The 20,756-nt window shown below is 38.9% G+C and overlaps 1 protein-coding gene and 1 long non-coding RNA gene across 2 annotated transcripts in view; both read left to right on the top strand.

The window, feature by feature from the left end:
• Positions 1–20,756, top strand: part of XKR6 (XK related 6) — a 266,199-nt gene that overhangs the window by 25,055 nt on the left and 220,388 nt on the right. The gene's annotated exons all lie outside the window — the stretch shown is intronic.
• LOC109562786 (uncharacterized) overlaps positions 1–20,756 on the top strand; it is a 98,028-nt gene that overhangs the window by 23,773 nt on the left and 53,499 nt on the right. The window contains exon 1 of the long non-coding RNA XR_011567993.1: positions 1–20,756. This exon is cut by the window's left edge and continues 23,773 nt beyond it; it is cut by the window's right edge and continues 45,617 nt beyond it. This is a non-coding gene — a long non-coding RNA (uncharacterized lncRNA).

The following is a 20,756-nucleotide window of genomic DNA, read 5'->3' as shown; positions in this document are numbered from 1 at the left end:
GTCAAAAACGACAGAATGATCTCGGTTTGTTTTGAAGGCAAACCATTCAACATCACAGTAATCCAAGTCTGTGCCCCACCACTAATGCTGAAGAAGCTGAAGTTGACTGGTTCTGTGTGAAGATCTACAAGCTCTTCTAGAACTAACACCAAGAAAAGGTGCCCTTTTCATCATAGGGGATTGGAATGCAAAAGTAGGAAATCAGGAGATACCTGGAGTAACAGGCAAGTTTGCTCTTGGAGTACAAAATGAAGCACAGCAAAGGCTATTGGAGTTGTGTCAAGAGAACACACTGGTCATAGCAGACACTCTTCCAACAACACAAGAAACGACTCTGCACATGGACATAACCAAATGGTCAGTATCAAAATAAGATTGATTATATTCTTTGCAGCCATAGATGGAGAAGCTCTGTATAATCAGTGATTACAAAACCTGGAGCTGACTGTGGCTCAGATCATGAGTTGCTTATAGCAAAATTCAGGCTTAAATTGCAGAAAGTAGGGAAAACCACTGGGGCATTCAGGTATGACCTAAATCCCTTATTATACAGTGGAGGTGACAAATAGATTCAAGGGATTAGATCTGGTAGACAGAGTGCCTGAAGAACTATGGACAGAGGTATGTAACATTGTACAGGAGGTGGTGACCAAAACCATCCCAAAGAAAAAGAAATGTAAGAAAACAAAGTGGTTGTCTGAGGAGACTTTACAAATAGCTGAGGAGAGAAGAGAAGCGAAAGGGAAGGGAGAAAGGGAAAAAGATACACCCAACTGAATGCAGAGTTTCAGAGAATAGCAAGGAGAAACAAGGCCTTCTTAAATGAACAATGCAAAGAAATAGAGGAACACAACAGAATGGGAAAGACTAGAGATCTCTTCAAGAAAATTGGAGATATCAAGGGAGTATTTCATGCAAGGATGGGCATGATAAAGGACGAGAATACACAGAGGAACTGTACAAAAAAGATCTTAATGACCCGGATAACCACAATCATGTGATAACTCACCTAGAGCGAGATATCTTGGAGTGCGAATTCAAGTAAGCCTTAGGAAGCATTACTACTAACAAAGCTAGTGGAGGTGGTGGAATTCCTGCTGAGCTATTTATAAAATCCTAAAAGATAATGCTGTTAAAGTGCTGCACTCAATATGCCAGCAAATTTGGAAAACTGAGCAATGGCCGCAGGACTGGAAAATGTCAGTTTTCATTCCAGTCTCAAAGAAGGGCAATGCCAAAGAATGCTCAAACTCCCATACAATTGGGCTCATTTCACATGCTATTAAGATTGTGCTCAAAATCCTTCAAGCTAGGCTTTAGCAGTGTGTCAGCTGAGCACTTCCAGATGAACAAACTAGGTTTAGAAAAGGCAGAGGAACCAGTAATCAAATTGTCAACATTCGTTGGATCATAGAGAAAGCAAGAGAATTAAAAAAAAAAAAGCAACAACCCAGAAAACCTGCTTCATTGACTATGCTAAAGTCTTTAACTGTGTGGATCACAACAAACAGTGGAAAATTCTTCAAGAGATGGGAGTACTAGACCACCTTCAGTTCAGTTCAGTCGCTCAGTCGTGTCCGACTCTTTGCGACCCCATGAATTGCAGCATGCCAGGCCTCCCTGTCCATCACCAACTCCCGGAGTTCACCCAGACTCACATCCACCTTACCTGTGTCCTAAGAAACCTGTATGCCAGTCAAGAAGCAACAGTTAGAACCAGACGTGGAACAATTGACTGGTTCCAAATTGGGAAATGAGTACAACAGGGCTGTATATAGTCATCCTACTTAATTAACTTCTATGCAGAGTATATCATGCGGGATGCTGGGCTGGATAAATCACAAGCTGGAATTAAAATTGCCAGAAGAAATATCAACAGCCTCAGATAATGCAGATGATACCACCCTAATGGCAGAAAGTGAAGAGGAACTAAAGAACCTCTTGATGAGGATGAAAGAGGAGAGTGAAAAAGCTGGCTTGAAACTCAACATTCAAAAAAAAACTAAGATCCTGGCATGTGGTCCCTTTACCTCATGGCAAATAGAAGGGGAAAAGTGGAAGCAGTGACAGATTTTCTCTTCATGGGCTCCAAAATCATTACAAACAGTGACTGCAATCTTGAAATTAAAAGATGCTTGCTCCTTGGAGGGAAAACATAGACAGCATATTGAAAAGCAGAGATATCTCTTTGCTGACAAAGGTCCATGAAGTCAAAACTAAGTTTTCTCCAGTAGTCATGTACGGATGTGACAGTTGGACCATAAGGAAGGCTGAGCACTGAAAAATTGATGCTTTTGAATTGTGGTGCTGGAGAAGATTCTTGAGAGTCCCTTGGACTGCAAGGAGATCAAACCAGTCAATCCTAAAGGAAATCAACCTTGAATACTCATTAGAAGAACTGATACTGAAGTTCCAATACTTTCTCCACCTGATGCAAAGAGCCAACTCACTGGAAAAGACCCTAATGCTGGGAAAGATTGAAGGTAAAAGGAGAAGCGTGGGGCAGAGGATGAGGTGGTTGGATAGCATCACTGACTCAATGGACATGAATTTAAGCAAACTTCAGGAGATAGTTTTTGGACAGGGGATCCCGGCATGGGGTGACAGAATTGGACATGACTTAGCAACTGAACAACAACTCCAGCAAATCCTTTCTTCCTTATGTCATTCTGTCCCCTCATCTGGCAAAGCCTGTGACATTTATGATAAAACAGACTTCGGGAACTCAAGAACAATGTATGTAAAAAGGACAAAATATTTTGCCTTTTGTTTCTATCATAATTTCTAAACTAGTAAAGAGTTAAGAGTTCATTATTGCTTATCTAAATCCTTAGGTTGGAGTAACCATTGTAGTGGGTGATAGAATATCATTTTAATTATTTAACTCTAAGGATATTTTCTAACCTTGCGAAGACCTAAAAAATGAGTTCAATGTACTTTGTGTTCAGATGCTCTTGTTTTCCTTTCTGAGATTCTGCTTTAGCACTTGGGATGATCAGAATGTGGACAGGCAGCAATTATTTTTAGTAGCTTAAGATATAATTGACATCGTAAAATTTACCCGTTTAAAGTGTATAATTCTGTGTTTTTAGTATATTCACAATCACTGCAATCTAATTTGAGAACATTTTCATCCCTCCGGAAGGGAACCCTAAACCTATTGTAGTCACTCCTCCTTGCCCCTTGCCTGCAACTCCTGGGAACCAGTAACCTCTGTAGAATACTTGCCTCTTCTGGACATCTCCTTTAAGTGGAATCATACAACATGTAGTCATTTCTGATTGGCTTCTTTGACTTTTACATAATGTTTCAGGGTTCTTCCATGGGGCAGCCTGTATCAGTGCTTCGTTGCTTTTTATGGCTGAATAAAATCCAGCTGTATCGGTAATACTACATTTTGTTTATCCATTTGGATTGTTTCTACTATCTGACTGTTAACAGTGCTGCTAAAATTCGTGTGCAGGTTTTTGTGTGAGCTCTGTTTTTATTTCTGTTGGACATATACCTTGGAGTGGACTTGCTGGGTCCTGTAACGATTCTGTGTTTAACATTTTGAGGTGCTGAGTAGGGTTGCAAGTTAGCACTGTAATTTATTTTTTGTTTAGTATGAGACAGTATCTGATAATCAGGACCTTGTTTAGGTTGTCTTCGTTTAAAGCTCTCCTGGGGTACTCGTTACTGACCCAGAGCTATCATCAGATCCAGCTAGAAGTTGCAGTGTTCATTTTCATGACTGATAGGAGTAATGTTATTTCCCACACCTGTGAGATCACATGGACTTTTATTTTTTGCTTCCTTTTTGTTTCTATATTGAAAAAATATTTATAGTGGTAAAATATTTAGCATAAAATATACCATTTTAACACTTAAGATTTTTATCATTGTGGTATGCATAGCGAAATGTATCATTTTAACCAGCTTTTAAGTGTGCAGTTTGGTGACATTAAGTGCATTTACAGTGTTGTATAATAATCATTATGAAGAGGAACTAAAAGCCTCTTGATGAAAGTGAAAGAGGAAAGTGAAAAAGTTGGCTTAAAGCTCAGCATTCAGAAAACTAAGATCATGGCATCCTGTTCCATCACTTCATGGGAAATAGATGGGGAAACAGTGGAAACAGTGTCAGACTTTATTTTTTTGGCTCCAAAGTCACTGCAGATGGTGACTGCAGCCATGAAATTAAAAGATGTTTACTCGTTGGAAGGAAAGTTATGACCAACCTAGATAGCATATTCAAAAGCAGAGACATTACTTTTGCCAACAAAGGTCCGTCTAGTCAAGGCAGACCACCTTCCAGTGGTCATGTATGGATGTGAGAGTTGGACTGTGAAGAAAGCTGCGTGCGGAAGAATTGATGCTTTTGAACTGTGGTGTTGGAGAAGACTCTTGAGAGTCCCTTGGACTGCAAGGAGGTCCAACCAGTCCATCCTAAAGGAAATCAGTCCTGGGTGTTCATTGGAATGACTGATGCTAAAGCTGAAACTCCAATACTTTGGCCACCTCATGTGAAGAGTTGACTCATTGGAAAAGACCCTGATGCTGGGAGGGATTGGGGGCAGGAGGAGAAGGGGACGACAAAGGATGAGATGGCTGGATGGCATCACTGACTCGATGAACATGAGTTTGAGTAGACTCCGGGAGTTGGTGATGGACAGGGAGGCCTGGCGTGCTGCAGTCCATGGGGTCGCAAAGAGTCGGACATGACTGAGCAACTGAACTGAACAGAACTGATAATAATCATCACCATCCATCTCCAGAACTTTGTAATCTTCCCAGACAGAAATTCTGTGCCAGTTCAACACTAATTCCCCATTGCCTCCTCCCAAGTTTCTTGTTCCCTCTGTTCCACTTTCTGTTGTCAGGATCTAATACTTCCTACAGGTGGGATCATACACATGCTTATTTCACTTAGCATGTTTCATAGGTTCATTTATCTTGTAGCATGTATCAGAACTTCATTCCTTTTTAAAACTGGAAACTATTCTGTCATACATATACATGCAGCATTTTCTTTATCTGTTCGTAGTTTGGTGGACGTTTGGATTGTTTCCACTGTTTGGCTTTTGCGAATAAAACTGCTGTGAACGCTGGTATACAGATATCTGTTTGAGTCCTCTCTCTTACTTTTGGGTGTACGTATAGGTGTGGAATTGCAGGATTATATGATAATTCTGTGTTTAACTTTTTGAGTTAAAACTGCCAGCTGTTTTCCTCAGCAGCTGATGAACAAGTGTTCCAATTTCTCCACATCTTCCCCAATACATGTTACTTTCCTTGTTTTTTTCATTACGTTCATCCTGGTAGGTGTGAAGGTATCTCACTGTGGTTTTGATTTACATTTCCCTAATGGCAGATAATCCTGAGCATGCTTGTTGGCTATTTGTATGTCTTCTTTGGGGAAATAGCTGTTGAAGTCCTTCACCTATTTAATTGGCTTGCTTGTTTTCCTTGCAGTCATCACGGTTCTGTTATGCTGTTTTCAATATCGTTATTGACTGAGTAGTAGTGTTAATATTTTTCCTATCTAATGTTAGATTAAATAAATATATTAATAAATATTAATTAATAATAAATAATTAATTAAATAAAATACAAGCTTTTAATAAGGTTTGGTGCCTTATAGCTTAATGCCACATTTTTGGATTATTTTCCACTCTGTGTAAATGCACTTCTGAGATAACCCAAGACAATGGTAAATGTGATTTGATTTATTGTTTTACAGTTATGCATTTACCGGCAAAACTGAAGTACAGTTAGAATGGTCTTTTTTATCTAGTTGATGGATAGTATGCATTATAATCAGTTTGCAAATATGGAAAGTTGTCATCATTTGGCAAAACATTAGACAGTGACCATTGCATGTGGCTTTTTAAGACCTTACTGTCCTCTTATGTAACATGAGACAGTATAACACAGAGTGTATAACGCAGAGAAGACAAATTCTAGCATTATACATGACCAATTTTAGTGACTATTTGGACAAAAATGTGAGGCCCTTGGATGCAAGAATATATAATGTTTTTGTGCTGTTCTTCGGTTACTTTTGTCCCTGTTCAGTTATGTTAATACTGGATTGGAACTCATTGTTAATTTTTTCAGGACTGTGACCTAGGAGTTAACACATAACCTTTGTTCTGAAGACTCAGCTGGGGCTAAAATAGAAAACAAGTGCTAATAGGTTACGGTTTGTGCCGAGTGAGCCCGAATCTGCTGGGACTGTAGACAGCGCGCCGTCTTTCGCTGTACCTCATTGCCCCTCACCTTGCTTGTCCAGGTTCAACTCAAAACATAATTTGGTTCAGATTCTCCACAAAACCATAGGAATTAGAAATCTGCACTTCTCAGATTAAAAGAATAGTTACCAAGGAAAAGGTTGGGTGACTTGCTGTTGACCTGTTGCTTCAGGGGGTTTTCTTGGACTGAAGGTGTGTCTTAACCCTTTTGACACCTTTCGTTCTTTGGTGACGCATTATCTCCTTTGAACCCCTCATTGGAAAGGTAAACGAAACCTTAATGACTTTGAAATGCTTCATAAGTAAGTGAGGATGGTGTACCTGGAGCCACATCGCACGTGTCCAGGTCTGATTTCTTTCTGATATTTCACTTCTGACAAGTGGATTTTGTGAAGTAGTTGAGTATGTGATTAGAGAAGAGCAGTGTAGTTGGAAACTAGTGGATAGGAGAAAAGGGGGAATCCTAAGAATGAGAGACTTGATTATTATGGCATAGATGTGTATTTTTTATTTACTATATTTGAGCCATTTATTCCTTATGTTTTAATGCTTGGTTTTATCTGAAAGAACCAAGTCATATACCTGTTAAAACAGTGACTTAAAACAGGACTCCTGAATTTTCATTTCATTATTTTTACTTTTCCTCTCAGACCTTTCATTTTCCCCACAGGAATCCATAGGGGAGAAGACTAGAATAACATAAACGTAGGAGCAGTAAAACCAAGGGGGAAAGGCTAACGACAGTTCTGAGTAAGTGCTGGGAACAGAGCGTGAACCCCAGGGGTGGAGAAAAGGCAAAAGTCTAGCGGGTGCCTAGAGTAATTGACCTCATTCCAGCATGGCTGCTATGACACACAATTGCAGAGTTTGATACTGTAAAGGATCAGAGGACTGTTGGCTCTGCTTGAGGCACTTTCAAACCACACTCCTGTGCCTGAGTTGAAGCAGAAGCCTGTGGGATGATTGGCTTTCTGGCTGTGAATAGGCCAACTCCGTAGGGAAGCAAGTAGGAAGTGGTAGAGCTGGCCTGGTCACACTCGTCTTCACACTGTAGACGGAAGAGTGTAAGGGTGGAGCAAAGATGAGAGGGACTCCTCCAGACACTTCTTTTCACGTTACCATTCAGAAGCACTGCGGCTGTAACTCACCAGAATAGCTGGGCTGAGGAAGGGTTGTCTTTTTGATGTCTGTTTGACCTTTTGTTTTGCATGCATTTGTCAGAGAGGATGGGGCCAGGGACAGCAGAGAAGATTTAGAAAGAACTAAAATTTAAACCTTTCATTTAGAGCTGTGACTATGGGTACCTTGGGCATGTCAGTGAACTCAACTCTGCCTCCGTTTCTCAGCTGGTAAAATAAGTGAGTTAATGTGTCTGAGGTGCTGAGGCGGTGCCTAGCACAGAGTAAGTACAGAAGTGGTGGCGGTGGTATGAGACACTGAAAACAGCAACAGACCATGCAGACAGCAAAATCGATACATGTTTTATCCTAGCTAAATAAGTACTTCTACAAAATTCAGTGTGTATTTTGTTACTCAGGATTCTTTTCTCTAGAGTTGCACCCTCAGATTTTATTATGGGATTTCATTTGATCGTGGATGTCTGTCTCTAGCAAATGCAGATCATAGTTGTGTGGCCAAGTTAAGACATGGTACTTGCAGATTTGAGTGGATTTTTTGAGCTCTTTTGAGAACGCAGCAAATCTGACAGTGGAAATATCAAAAGACAAACTCTCTGGTAAGTTTTTCCTGCAACAGTAATTATTTATTAGAATTAAGTGCCTATGGAAATAGGCTTGGTAATACCTTGTCCTGGGTAATAAATGCTGTGCAGTGCTTATACTTCACATGCAACTGAAGTTTTTAAAAAGTTTGAAAAAATGGTAATTATTAGAACTGGACCCACACAGAGTATGAATTAATGTTTTCTAACAATTATTGGTTGATTTGTGATCATCATAAATGGCCTGATTTTATTAGAAAATAATTTTAGTCTGTAATCACTTGGTTTTGGTATGATATGGTATTAGTAAAGGGTTCTGTTTTCCTTGCTTTCATGAAGGGGGGAACAAATCGGTCCTTTAAACTGTCTCTTTAAAGAACAGCTGTTTCCTCTTTCCCTGAAGTGATATTTCTGGTGGCCCATAGTCTAGAAAGGTTAGCTGGACTGAGAATGGATCACTGATCAGTGCGTGACAATGTGAGGTCTCAAATGCTTGTCCTACGTAGTTCTGCTAGGTCTTAGCCATTGGATGTGACATCTGAGTAAATGGATAGTGGTTTGTGGTTCATTACAGAGTTCTTTTTCTGGATCCCAAATATCAGCCAGATAGACTATCTTAAAACTTTGAAGTTCAGTGCTCCACTGGGTTAATCAATAGGCCTTTTGTAATAAGTAATGTCTTAAACATTTTAGAAAGTCTAAGGTCACACTTTTATATAAGCCAAAAACAAGCCCAAAAGAGTGAGTTTATTTTTTGTAATTTTTGGAGAACAAAGTATGTACTGTACTTTTTCACTGTCACAGTGTCAATATCAAATCATTTTTAGATTCTAGTTTAGCTAGCTGACTTAAAATGAAATTTGAGATAAAACATGATTGTAGTAAAAAATTAAGATTTTTTTCCTCTTCCACAATTGGTTAGGAGCACTCTAGGTTGTGACGTTGGTGAATCTTCATTCCCCATTTACAAAATTAAGGCTATAAAGATTCAGTGAGTTCAGAGCATCTTATGGACTAGGAAAAGAAGACTTTTTCTGGATTTACTGTGTGGTAGCATATATATTGGAGAAGGCAATGGCACCCCACTCCAGTACTCTTGCCTGGAAAATCCTATGGATGGAGGAGCCTGGTAGGCTGCAGTCCATGGGGTCGCTAAGAGTCGGACACGACTTAGCGACTTCACTTTCACTTTTCACTTTCCTGCATTGGAGAAGGAAATGGCAACCCACTCCAGTGTTCTTGCCTGGAGAATCCCAGGGGCAGGATAACTAAGTACAGTTCTCTTTTACAGAGGCCTTTTATTCTTTATTTTTCCTTCTTTGTTAGTTAAGTCAACCAAAATTTTGAGTTGCAGGTACTTGCTGATAGGTTTAATAAATGTTTTACCATTATATAAATATATTGGGGCTTCCCTGGTGGCTCAGATGGTAAAGCGTCTGCCTGCAATGTGGGAGACCCGTGTTCGATTCCTGGGTCAGGAAGATCCCCTGGAGAAGGAAATGGCAATAAATATATTAGGTATTAAACTCTTAAAAGATTTGTGATAGCTTTTAAAGTGATTAACTAATTAATTAGATTTATTAAGGGCTTGAAATGCTCCCAACATTGTAAAGAACTGTGGGGGCCCCCGAATGTGTTTACATTATAACTGGAAAAATAAAAGCATCTGAGAGAACAACCAAGTCCTGAATCTTGCCCTCTTGAGTAAGTGCGGTCTCTGTGTAGAGGGAGATCTGTGCTGTGCGTTACGGTAGTTGTGGCACTTCCTGGCAGAAGGGTCGTGGTGGTCATCCTAGCTGGGGCACTGGATATTTTGGTTGCACTTCCCAAGGTTTTCTGATTTCAGGTGGGCAAATGGGTAGTGACATCCTGGGTTTGTTGGGACATCATGAACAAAGGCACTGACATCATTAGTCTGGGATGGGGGCGAGAAGCGTTCTGGCTAGTTTTGGGATACGGATTGATTAGACTTCTTATGGACTGGAAGCTGTATCCAGGTAGGTAGGTAGGGGTGGTGGAGAGTTAGCTTTAAATCCCAGCCACAGGAGTTTAGATGAGAGGTAGGCAGATCTTTGAAAGTCTTTGTTTTTTATAATTAAGGGACCTTCTTTCTTGTAGCCTGTAGATGCTGTTGCTTGCTGATTTGATGCTTAGAGCTGCTGCAGTCATAACTCTGTGTGGGCTGTGAGTTTCACTCCTCAAAGATACCTTGATTCTTAAAGTTGATTTCTCCTAGGCACTCTGCTGAGATCACGTCCTATTGAGAGTTTTGATTCAATTGTATGTTTTAATGAGTCTTCTTACCTTTGCTGTATTAAAATATTTTAGAATCTGAAAGTTGAAAGGATCCTTGGAGATAATCAGATCTGTGTTCTCAAGTACATGAATCATACCTTTGGTATGATTTTGAAGTGATCCTTATGTGTCTGCTGGAACGCATGAATCATTTTTTAAGACAACTCTTCTTCCATTGGTAGATTTCATTCTTTAGGTTAAAATTTGCCTTTCCCAGCTTTATCTGGAGCTAGATAAAGTCTAATCCCCTTTTATTACCCCAGCCCTTCAGATATTTGAGGTCAGTTATAATAGCCTCTTCTAAACTTTCTTTTTTCAGTCTCAATATTTTCCTTTGTCTTACTTTATATTTTAAGATTCCTCACCATTATCCTTGCTCATCTTTTGTGGCTGTGTCTTAGTAAAGACCCAGAATTGAAACTAATGTCCTTTCAAATAATTGATTATGATTTTTGTTTTTTTTAAGCAGTAATCAACAGAAGAACTTCTCTGGTGGCTTAGTGGTTAAGAATCCACCTGCCGACACAGGAGATGCAGGTTTGATCCCTGGGTTGAGAAGATCCCCTAGAGAAGGAAATGGCAACCCACTCTAGTATTCTTGCCTGGAAAATCCTGTGGATGGAAGAATCCTGGTAGGCTATGGTCCATGGGGTTGTAAAAGAGTCAGACACGACTGACTACATGACAAGCAGTAGAAAACCCCTTCTCAATAAGAGGGTTAAACAATAAAGAATTTACTATTTTCAGTTGGGAGATGTACCTTTTCTTCATATATGAACATTCCTGATATTGAGACATTTTAAACATTTAGTTGAATAGCTTGTCAGTGCGGTTGCCAGCATCCCCCTTCCTTGATGACTTATAAAATAAGGATGGTTTCTATCATTGCTGTATATTTGATGAAACATGATATCTCAAATAGCAGGAGGTCTCATGGAAGTGTAGATTCACAATTGGCTATTATTTCACCTTGATTATACCAAGGATCCAGTATGGCAGGTAGACTTGGCTTATCCTCTCAGTTACAAGATGGCTGCAGCAGTTCTAAGCATCAGCTCTCCAGTCAGCAACATCTAGAGGCAGGAAGAGAGAAGATCTCTTCTTTGTGTTCATTTTTAAGAATAAGCAAAATTTCCAGAAGTACTCTAAGTCAGAGTTGTCACATGCCCATTCCTACACCAGTCACTGACAAGATTAGGGGGAATTACCATTATTAGCTCAGTGATTCTTAGTCAGTGATTCTCAGACTGTGTGTACCAGAATGACCTGGAAAACTTGTTAAAACACAGATTGGTGGCCCTTACCAGTAGAGTTTTTGATTTAGTACTTTGAATTGGGGACTGAGAATTTGCTTTCTTCACAAGTTTGTGGGTGATGCCAGTGCTACTGGAGATAGGCTCAGTCTTCCCTTAAAGTGCGTGGCCAAACGGATATCCAGACAAAACCAGTGTTTTGTTAGCAAGAGATGAGGTGTGTGGGGGCAGTGTGAGGTAAGCTGCTGCCATTTCTGTCACATAGACCAGCATTTCTCCTAGGTGTTCTGACACACCAAAGTGTGGTTGTTTCTGTAAGTTGTACAGAGTTTATTATTAGTAGTAAGCTATATGCAGATGGCACCACCTTTATGGCAGAAAGTGAAGAAGAACTAAAGAGCCTCTTGATGAAAGTGATAGAGGAGAGTGAAAAAGTTAGTTTAAAGCTCAATATTCAGAAAACTAAGATCATGCCATCTGGTCCCATCACTTCATGGCAAATAGATGGGGAAACAGTGTCAGACTTTATTTTTTGGGGCTCCAGAATCACTGCAGATAGTGACAGCAGCCATGAAATTAAAAGACACTTGCTCCTTGGAGGAAAAGTTATAACCAACCTAGACAGCATATTAAAAAGCAGAGACATTACTTTGCCAACAAAGGTCCGTCTAGTTAAGGCTATGGTTTCTCCAGTAGTCATGTATGGATGTGAGAGTTGGACTACAAAGAAAGCTGAGCACTGAAGAATTGATGCTTTTGAACTGTGATGTTGGAGAAGAGTCTCTTGGACTGCAAGGAGATCCAACCAGTCCATCCTAAAGGAGATCAGTCCTGAGTGTTCATTGGAAAGATTGATGCTGAAGTTGAAGCTCCAACACTTTGGCCACCTCATGTGGAGAGCTGACTCATTTGAAAAGACCCTGATGCTGGGAAAGGTTGAAGGCAGGAGGAGAAGGGGACGACAGAGGATGAGATGGTTGGATGGCAGTACTGACTCAGTGGACATGAGTTTGAGTAAACTCTGGGGGTTGGTGGACAGGGAGGCCTGGCGTGCTGCAGTCCATTGGGTCGCAAAGAGTTGGACACAACTGAGCGACTGAGCTGAAATCTTGAGAATGACTTTTGTAAATCATATGGAGTAGATCAAGTAGATGACAAGAAAATGGTCGTTACTCTCTGACATGCTTTCTTGAGTGAGGAGAGAAAACGATTGCCGTTCAGTGAACGTACAGAGAACACACCCTTCCAGTGGTATATAGTTCGTATTAATAATAGCTGACAATAATAGTTCATAGCATACTAATTATGCTAATTTAAACATCAGACTCATTCATTAGATAGTGTCTGGTAACATCCACATTCACAAGGCAGGAAACCGAGGCACATGAGAGGCTAAGGAATTTGCCAGGTGTCATGGAGTCAGGAAATGGTAGAGCTGGGCTTCAAAACCCTGCAGTTTGGCCTCACAGCTCATACTTTTAATTGTATGTTCTACTGCCATTTGGGGCAGTATGTTGCAGGAAGGGGAGGCCTTGAGAGGTTTCAGTTTATATTTTTGGCTTGTGTCAGTATGGTGGGGTTAATGTGGTGGGAATTCTCTCCCTCCATTCCCTCCTTCCTTCGTCTCTGCCTGTTTGTAATTGATGAATTTGAATATATGTGTAGAACTCAAAGCATTGTGTTTACTTTTTGCCACCTATGCATGTTATAAACCTGCCTTCCGTGGCGTTTTGCACCTACTGGGGAGAAAGAACATTGTGTAGATAGGATCGAGTAGAGAGTCCTATGGTTAAACACTTAAGTTTTTATTGTTGTTGAATATGATGGTGTGGAGGGTACTTATCTTCGTAAGAGCAGTTCTGTCGGTCAGTCTTTACGGCAAATAATGGACTAAACACAAAGGTTTTTAGCTGCTCCAGAGTGGTTGGGAAAGCTAAAGAAGCTCTGGAACAAGCTTCTAGGCACAGGTTCCAAAAGCAAAGTGAAAAACTGAGTTGCCTCATTCCTTGCCATGCCCTTCTCAACACTGTAGGCTCTACCATACTGAAGGACTGGCCATGCCCTCTCACTTGTAGAGTGTTCCCTCTACCTGATAACACTCAACCCACCGCCTCTTGACAGATGCTTCCCATCCTAGATCTCCTTCCAAATTTTTCATTTTCTTGATCCTTCCATCTTCCTCTCCTTCAGACAGACAGCCGCTCCTGCTCTGTGCTCCCATTGCACCCCGTGTCCCCCTGCTGTGGTGCCTCACTGTTTATTATCGCTTGTTGGTCTGTTTGTCCCCACTCCTCATTGCATGGTTGCACGTTACAGTGCTTGAAGGTAGGGAGTTGAATGGGTCAAATTTTAAAAATCACTAATTACACATTTGGAGCTTCACTACCAAAAAATAGATGCAAATCACAAACTTCTAAGTTGTAATTTATAATTTTCTTAATTATAATTGACAGATTTTTGCTTTGGTTTAAGTAAAATACCCTTTATGGCATGTCTAATGTAACTTAATGGAGATTGGACAACTGTTCTGTAAGCTAATGATTCTTTGAAGTTTGGAAACTGAATCTGAGAAGTTTTGTAACTAGATGAAACTAGACTTTTAAAAATAAACTTTTTTTTTTCATTTTTGAATAATTTCATGTTTACAGAAAGGTTGTAAAGACAGCATAGAGAGTTCCTCCATTGTTAGCATCTTACATTATCATGGTACATGTCCAAACCAGGACGGCAGTATTGATACATTACTATTAGCTAAACTCCAAATGCTTTATTTGAATATCACCAGTTTTCCTGTTTGTATCTTCTTGTTCCAGGATGCAGTCCAGGGAGCCAAACTGCATTTGTTGTCATATCTCCTCGGTCTCCTTTGGGCTGTGACAGTTTCAGTATTTCCTTGTTTTTCATGACCCTGACAGTTTTGGGGAGTACTGGTCAGGCATTTTGTAGAACGTTACTCAGTTTGGATTTGTCCAGTGTTTTTTTTCATGGTTATACTGAGGTCGTGGATTTGGGGAAGAATACTAGATTTTTGTCAAGAAGGGGTAAAATGCCCTTGTTGATACATTGCTGTCAAGGGGCTCATGATGCCTCCATGACGTCATGGGTGAGGTTAACCTTCATCACTAGGGTAAGGTGGTGTCTACCAGGCTTCTTCACTTTAAAGTTAGTCTTTTTCTATCTTGCCATTCTCTTCTTTGGAAGCAAGTCACCAAGTGGCCCACCCTCCAGGACTGTGAGCACATGTGTGTGAGGGGTCTAAGCTCCACCTCCTGCAGAGGCACTGACAACATGTTGCTTAGAATTCTACAAGCAAGATTTGTTCCTTCTCTCCCCCAAAGTAAATATTTAGATTCATCACTGTGCAGTCATTTTGCAAGTATATTGGTGACAATTTAATAGACACTTAATGGGTCTCTAACAGGTACCGTGCTGATTTAAGGGGCAGTATTTTTAAATTCTTTGGAGTCACATGCCTCTTTGAGAAACTGATAATTGCTATAGACTTTAGGGGTTTCACAGGTCTTTGACTTCATTTAAGATCATCTCTGCCTTCCAATAATTCAGTTCAACCAAGGAGACAAGCAAGACAATAAAATATGTGTTGCCTGCTGTCAGGGAAATTTGAGTTTAGTGTTTTGAGAACATAGATAAAGGAGTAGTTTTATTTTGGGTGAAATGCTAGAGAAAGTTCTGGAGAGGCAATGCCATTTAAATTTGTCCTTGAGGAATGAGAGAGTTAAATCAACTAAAGGTTGGAAAAACATTCTAAGCAGAGGGAACACAAGGAATAAGCCCTATTCAAAAAGGCATGGTGAGGATTTAGGTCTTGCCATGGTATAGCTCAAGTGGGAGGTGGGCTAGATATAAAATTGGAGTGGTAAGAGAATGTCTACCCAAGAGGATTGAGTAACCTTCTCAGTTTGTAAGTTTTGAAATGTTTAAATGACTGTGTAATGATTTTGCCTGCAAATTATTTTCATCTTTAGTTTCATGTCTGTAATTTACTACTTCACTTGCATGTATAATTAAAGAGTGAGTAGGAGGTGAAGAGATGTCGACCACTTTCTCAAGACTTTTGGATATGAAGGGACTTGAGGCAGGAGAAAACTGGAAGAGATTGTGGGGTTCAGAGAAGTTTATTCAATTTGGGGCAGACTTGCATGTATTTAAATAAAAGGAAGGACCCAGTAGAGAAGGAAAGAGGGTAATTGAAATAAACCTACTAAAAAGGTGGGATGGCTGATCCAACAACAAGGAATTGATACTTTGCATCAGGAAGGAATGAGGAAATAATCTGGTATATAATGAATGGCTCCTGTACATTGTATTTAGAATTATCAGGCTTGTGTAAGACTTACAGTTGGCTTATGGGTAAGTTGGGGCTGTGGCCCGACCTTGGGTCTTACTGCTGCTGTATTCATTGTGCATATTTAATTCTTTTTATAAATATGTTTAAGGTCTTTGCTAAGTTCTGGTGATAGGAGAATGTATCAGGGTTCATGCTCTTGATGAACTGAGTTGAGGTTGTTAAGGATACAAGATAGATATATGAAAGGATCAAAAACAAATATGAAGAGAGAATTTTGAGATTCTTTCTCATGCTTGTGGCTGCAGGCTTTGGCCAGATCAGGCACTCTTCATTTCTTTTCAGGGTAAGGGGAAGATGAAGTTAGGGTCTGTGGTAATTTACCCTGTTCTAGTTTCTCGTTTAGAAGTGAATTCAGATGGTCCTACACTTAGTAGTCCTTACAGGGTGTTCTTAGATAATTTTAACTGTCAACTGTGAAGAGGATTAATTTTTATGGTGACCTCTTTTCTTTAAGTTAGGCCACAATGTTAATCGCTAATTTCTTATCTGATAGATACTATTAATAAAAGAATCACCCTCTTACGAGGAAAATTATTCCTAAATAAAGCTTTAAAATTTAGCACATGTTTGAACATAGACTTGACCCTGTGCTTAATAAAAGGAGGTTTTTGGTCATTGTTATAATGCCCTTTGGGCATGGTATTAATTGACTTTAGAAATTAAAATGAAACTTCATTAGGCAGCCGTTACTCTTGCGTTAATATTCTTTCTGCTCTGAATCCTTACCGAAAAAACATACGCTCTTTAAATATATATATATTTTATATATGTGTTTAATCTATATATTTAATGTATATAAATGTACAAACCTTGTATACTGGTTTTATTGTTGAAAACCCATGTAGTATTTTAATGACAAATAAAGGTGTGAGGAATGTTTGAAGAGAAATTTTGATAAGGTTATATCATTTGTACTAATAATTGACTGAAGGCTGTAAGATCAGTAGATTTTGTGCTTCTAGACTCATTCAGTCAGCAAATATGTGCAAAAGCACCGTGTATATAGCAGAGGATAAGAAAGTCATGGTTTCTGTGTCAAGCTTCCAGTCTAGTGGAAACAAATTGAACAAGAATAGTTGATGCTGTTATCTGATGTGGGTATATGTAGGTGCTTATACCTCATTTGCACCAGCAGAGACCTCTTTAGTATTCTGAAATCTGCAGCAGAGAGATGAGTAGAATCTGACAGAAGAGTGGGGGAAGGATGTATGAGGCAGTGGGCACACTTAGGAGGAAGGGACTGTGCCTGTGGAGAGTGGGGTCCTGCACAAGCAGACCCAGAAGGTGACGTGTGTGTAAGCAGGAGGTGCAGGATGTGGTGGCTAGGCCCACCAGTGAGGGTCCTGTAAGGCTTTTAACTTTATCCTATAGGCTCCAGAAAGCCACTGCTGGGCAAAGATCAGATTCTCTTTTTAAATATTGGGAAAGATCACTCTGGAGTGGAAGGGAGGGAAACAGAGGTTGATGAGAGGTTTGAGCAAATATGGGGAGGCCAGTTAGCCTTGTGTGATCATAGTCTGCCAGGGGTGATGATGGGTGCTTTATGAGAATTCAGTAATAAATTGTTTTGAGAGATGTGAAATAGGTGAAAAACTGGATACTTGTATAAAACAAATAGCATGTGCCTCTTCTAAGTGTAAAGCTTTGTTTACAGGCCTCTTCTAAGTGTAAAGCTTGTTTAGTGTGTATAGTTCTTGAATCTCATTTAAGGATCCTGAATTACACTGAGGATCTGTATCCTAAAGACAGTACAAGGCTATTGTGAAAACTAATCCTTTTTCCCCACTCTGGGGATGGCGTGTCCCTTGTTTATTTTAATTTTTAATGGAACTTTAATATTCAAATTGTAAAGTCTTTTGGCCTTACTAATTTGAAGACAGACTTTCTTTTCAGTTTTAAACACATCTGACCTCCTCTCTGGATTATTTATTTGACCCTTAATTAACTCCTAAGGCAGGGAATTCAATCTTCCCAAATGTTAAACAGTGCCATTTAAAATTTGGAAGCCCAAAGCAAAACAGGCTGAGGTGACCATATCCAAGCCAAGCAGACTCATTTTCAGTAACGAAATAAGCTTGTTAAATGAGCGCAGTTCCAAGGAATATGTCATATGAAGACTGGAGAAGCAGGTGCCAGTGGTTGGGGGCTCAAGATGAAACCATGGGCCTGGCCAGAAGATTCTTAATTGTTTTCCTCTTTCATGCAGCTCAGATAAATATGAATTTTTTTACCCGTCTGAAAATTTTATATGAATGATTCCATATAGAATCATACAGATTCCTTGGTGTGTGACTTCTTTAGCTCAGCATTGTTTTTGAGATTCAGCTCTGTTGTTGGGTATAGTTGCAGATGGCTGTTTTGCCTTGCTGTACAGTGTTCCATTGTCTGAGTATATAATTTGCTTATCTGTACTAATATTCATGGGCATTTGGATTGTCTTGGTTTTTGGATATTAGGAATAATGCTACTATGAACATGTTTGCCCTTGTCTTTTGATGATCATATGTACACATCTCTATTGGGTATGTTTCTAAGAGTAAAATTTCTTTGTTTTAATACTTTTGTGTTTACTTTAGCTTTCTGTCATGTTATTTTTATTATTTTTATTTCGTTTTTTCTTTCTGCACTTTGTCTTATGATCGGTTTTAGTAGATACTGACAAACATTTTTATAAAGTGTTTTTTTATAGCTCTTTATAATTTGTACTACTAGCAGCATTTTGCTTTCAGAGAAGGCAAAGGCACCCCACTCCAGTACTCTTGCCTGGAAAATCCCATGGATGGAGGAGCCTGGTAGGCTACAGTCCATGGGGTCGCTAAGAGTCAGACACACTGAGTGACTTCACTTTCACTTTTCACTTTCATGCATTGGAGAAGGCAATGGCAACCCACTCCAGTGTTCTTGCCTGGAGAATCCCAGAGACAGGGGAGCCTGGTGGGCTGCCGTCTATGGGGTTGCACAGAGTCGGACACGACTGAAGTGCCTTAGCAGCAGCAGCAGCATTTCGCTTTACATCTTTGTTAATTCCTAGTATTGTTTATTTTAGTCTATTGCGTATATAAAACTCCATGCAGTGTTAGTATACTTTTAAGTTTGATTTTATAGCTGATACTTTTCTTATTTCAGAGTTTTCTGGTCAGTCTTACCTTTTCAGTCAAGGTGAACTTTAGGATCATTTTGAAGTTTACAAAATATGTTGGAATTTTTATTTAGAATGTACTGATTTATAAGTTACTTTGAAGTGAATTGGCAGCTTGCAATATTGAGTCTTCCAATTCAAAACAAGACATTTCCCAATTAATTTGGGGCTTCTTTTATGTTCCCCAGTTGAGTGATATAGATTCTTTATACAGATCATGCATATTTCTTACTAAGTGGATACCTCATTGTTATGCGTTTTTAAAAGTTTGAATATGATATTTTAAAATTTCCTAATTGGAATACAAACCTTGATAAGGTATATTATTTCTTTAATGTTTAGCTGTATTTTTTCTATTGATATTATTTTATTTGGATATTCCTCAATTTTAATAAGTTAACATGCCTTTTCACGTGTGGTATGTGTGTGTATTTGTGTGTTTTATTTTTCTCCTTTTTAAAAGGAATTAGAAATTTTTCTTTAATCTGTTCATGGGAACACTTTAAATAGCTTTAGAACACCTATTCCTTGCCTGTGTAACAGATCACGCATGAAATACCTGGGTTTGATATTTGGAATGTAGCTTTTTTGCTTTCTTTGTTCCATGCAAGATATTAGCCTTTTATGATTATTATTCTGTGAATCAGTTTTGCTAACTCTTTATTCATTGGACCTTATTCTCATAACCAGCATTGAGTTAAGAAATTAGTCACCTATACTTTTTTTCACTTTTCTTTTTCTCATTTTTAGTTATGTGTATTTATTTATGACCTCTCTTTAGCTTTTGAGTAGGCTGATTAGTGACTTATAGGTTATATTGAATTTTATTTCTAAGACACAGCCCTTTTTTGTGTGTGGATTTCAGTTGATGGCATTCGTGATTCCTCTTCTCTGGTTTCCTAGATTCATGTTTTGTTTTGTTTTTCTGATTTCTTCATCTGTATACTTATTAACTTATTTCATTCTTATTTAGTAACATAGACATTTAAACTGTGAAGTTTCTCATAGTAAAGATTTGGTAGTGACCTGTAGATTCTGACATGGTTTTAAGTTTAATTATAGTTTTTGAGATAATCTATAATTATATGTTTGATTTCCCCTTTGGTCTAACATTTATTTATGAGAGAGTGTTTTAAATTCTGATAGGTTTGTGGATATTTGGTTGGCTTTGCTGTTGTCATAAATCTCCAGTTTTATTTTATCATGATTAGAATGTTTGAGTTATTTCTTCTTTCTGTAATTTGTTAAGATGTTCTCTACTTGCCTGATATTTCACTCTTTGTGTAGTGTTGTGACTCCTTGAACAGAAGAATAGTTCTCTTTTTATGATGTAGAGTTATATGTGAGTGCATAGATATGAGTATGCACCTGTATGTCTCAGCTTAATATTTTTCTGTATTCTTGATTTTTTACTTACTCCATCTGTCAAGGCCTGAAATAAGTTTATTAGTAACTTTTATTGATGGATAATTTTATGTCTGTTTTACCTTTGTGGTATTAAATAAGTAATATGCACATATTTAGATTTTTAAGTTTCATTGAAATATAATTGGCTTACAGAAAACTATGCACATTTGAAGCATATAATTTGGTATGTTTTGGAATGTGTATCACCCTTGAGAGTCACAATTAAGATAACCAACATATGTATCACTGTTCAGTTTCCTTGTGCACCTTTATAACCCCTTATTATCCCTTCTCCAGGCAGCTACTCATCTGCTTTTTCACTATAGATTGGTTTACCTTT

Source organism: Bos indicus, chromosome 8, assembly GCF_029378745.1.
Source record: "Bos indicus isolate NIAB-ARS_2022 breed Sahiwal x Tharparkar chromosome 8, NIAB-ARS_B.indTharparkar_mat_pri_1.0, whole genome shotgun sequence".
In the NCBI taxonomy this organism is placed as follows: domain Eukaryota; kingdom Metazoa; phylum Chordata; class Mammalia; order Artiodactyla; family Bovidae; genus Bos; species Bos indicus.
Note: the sequence above shows the minus strand (reverse complement) of the source record. Positions and strands in the feature narration are given on the sequence as shown.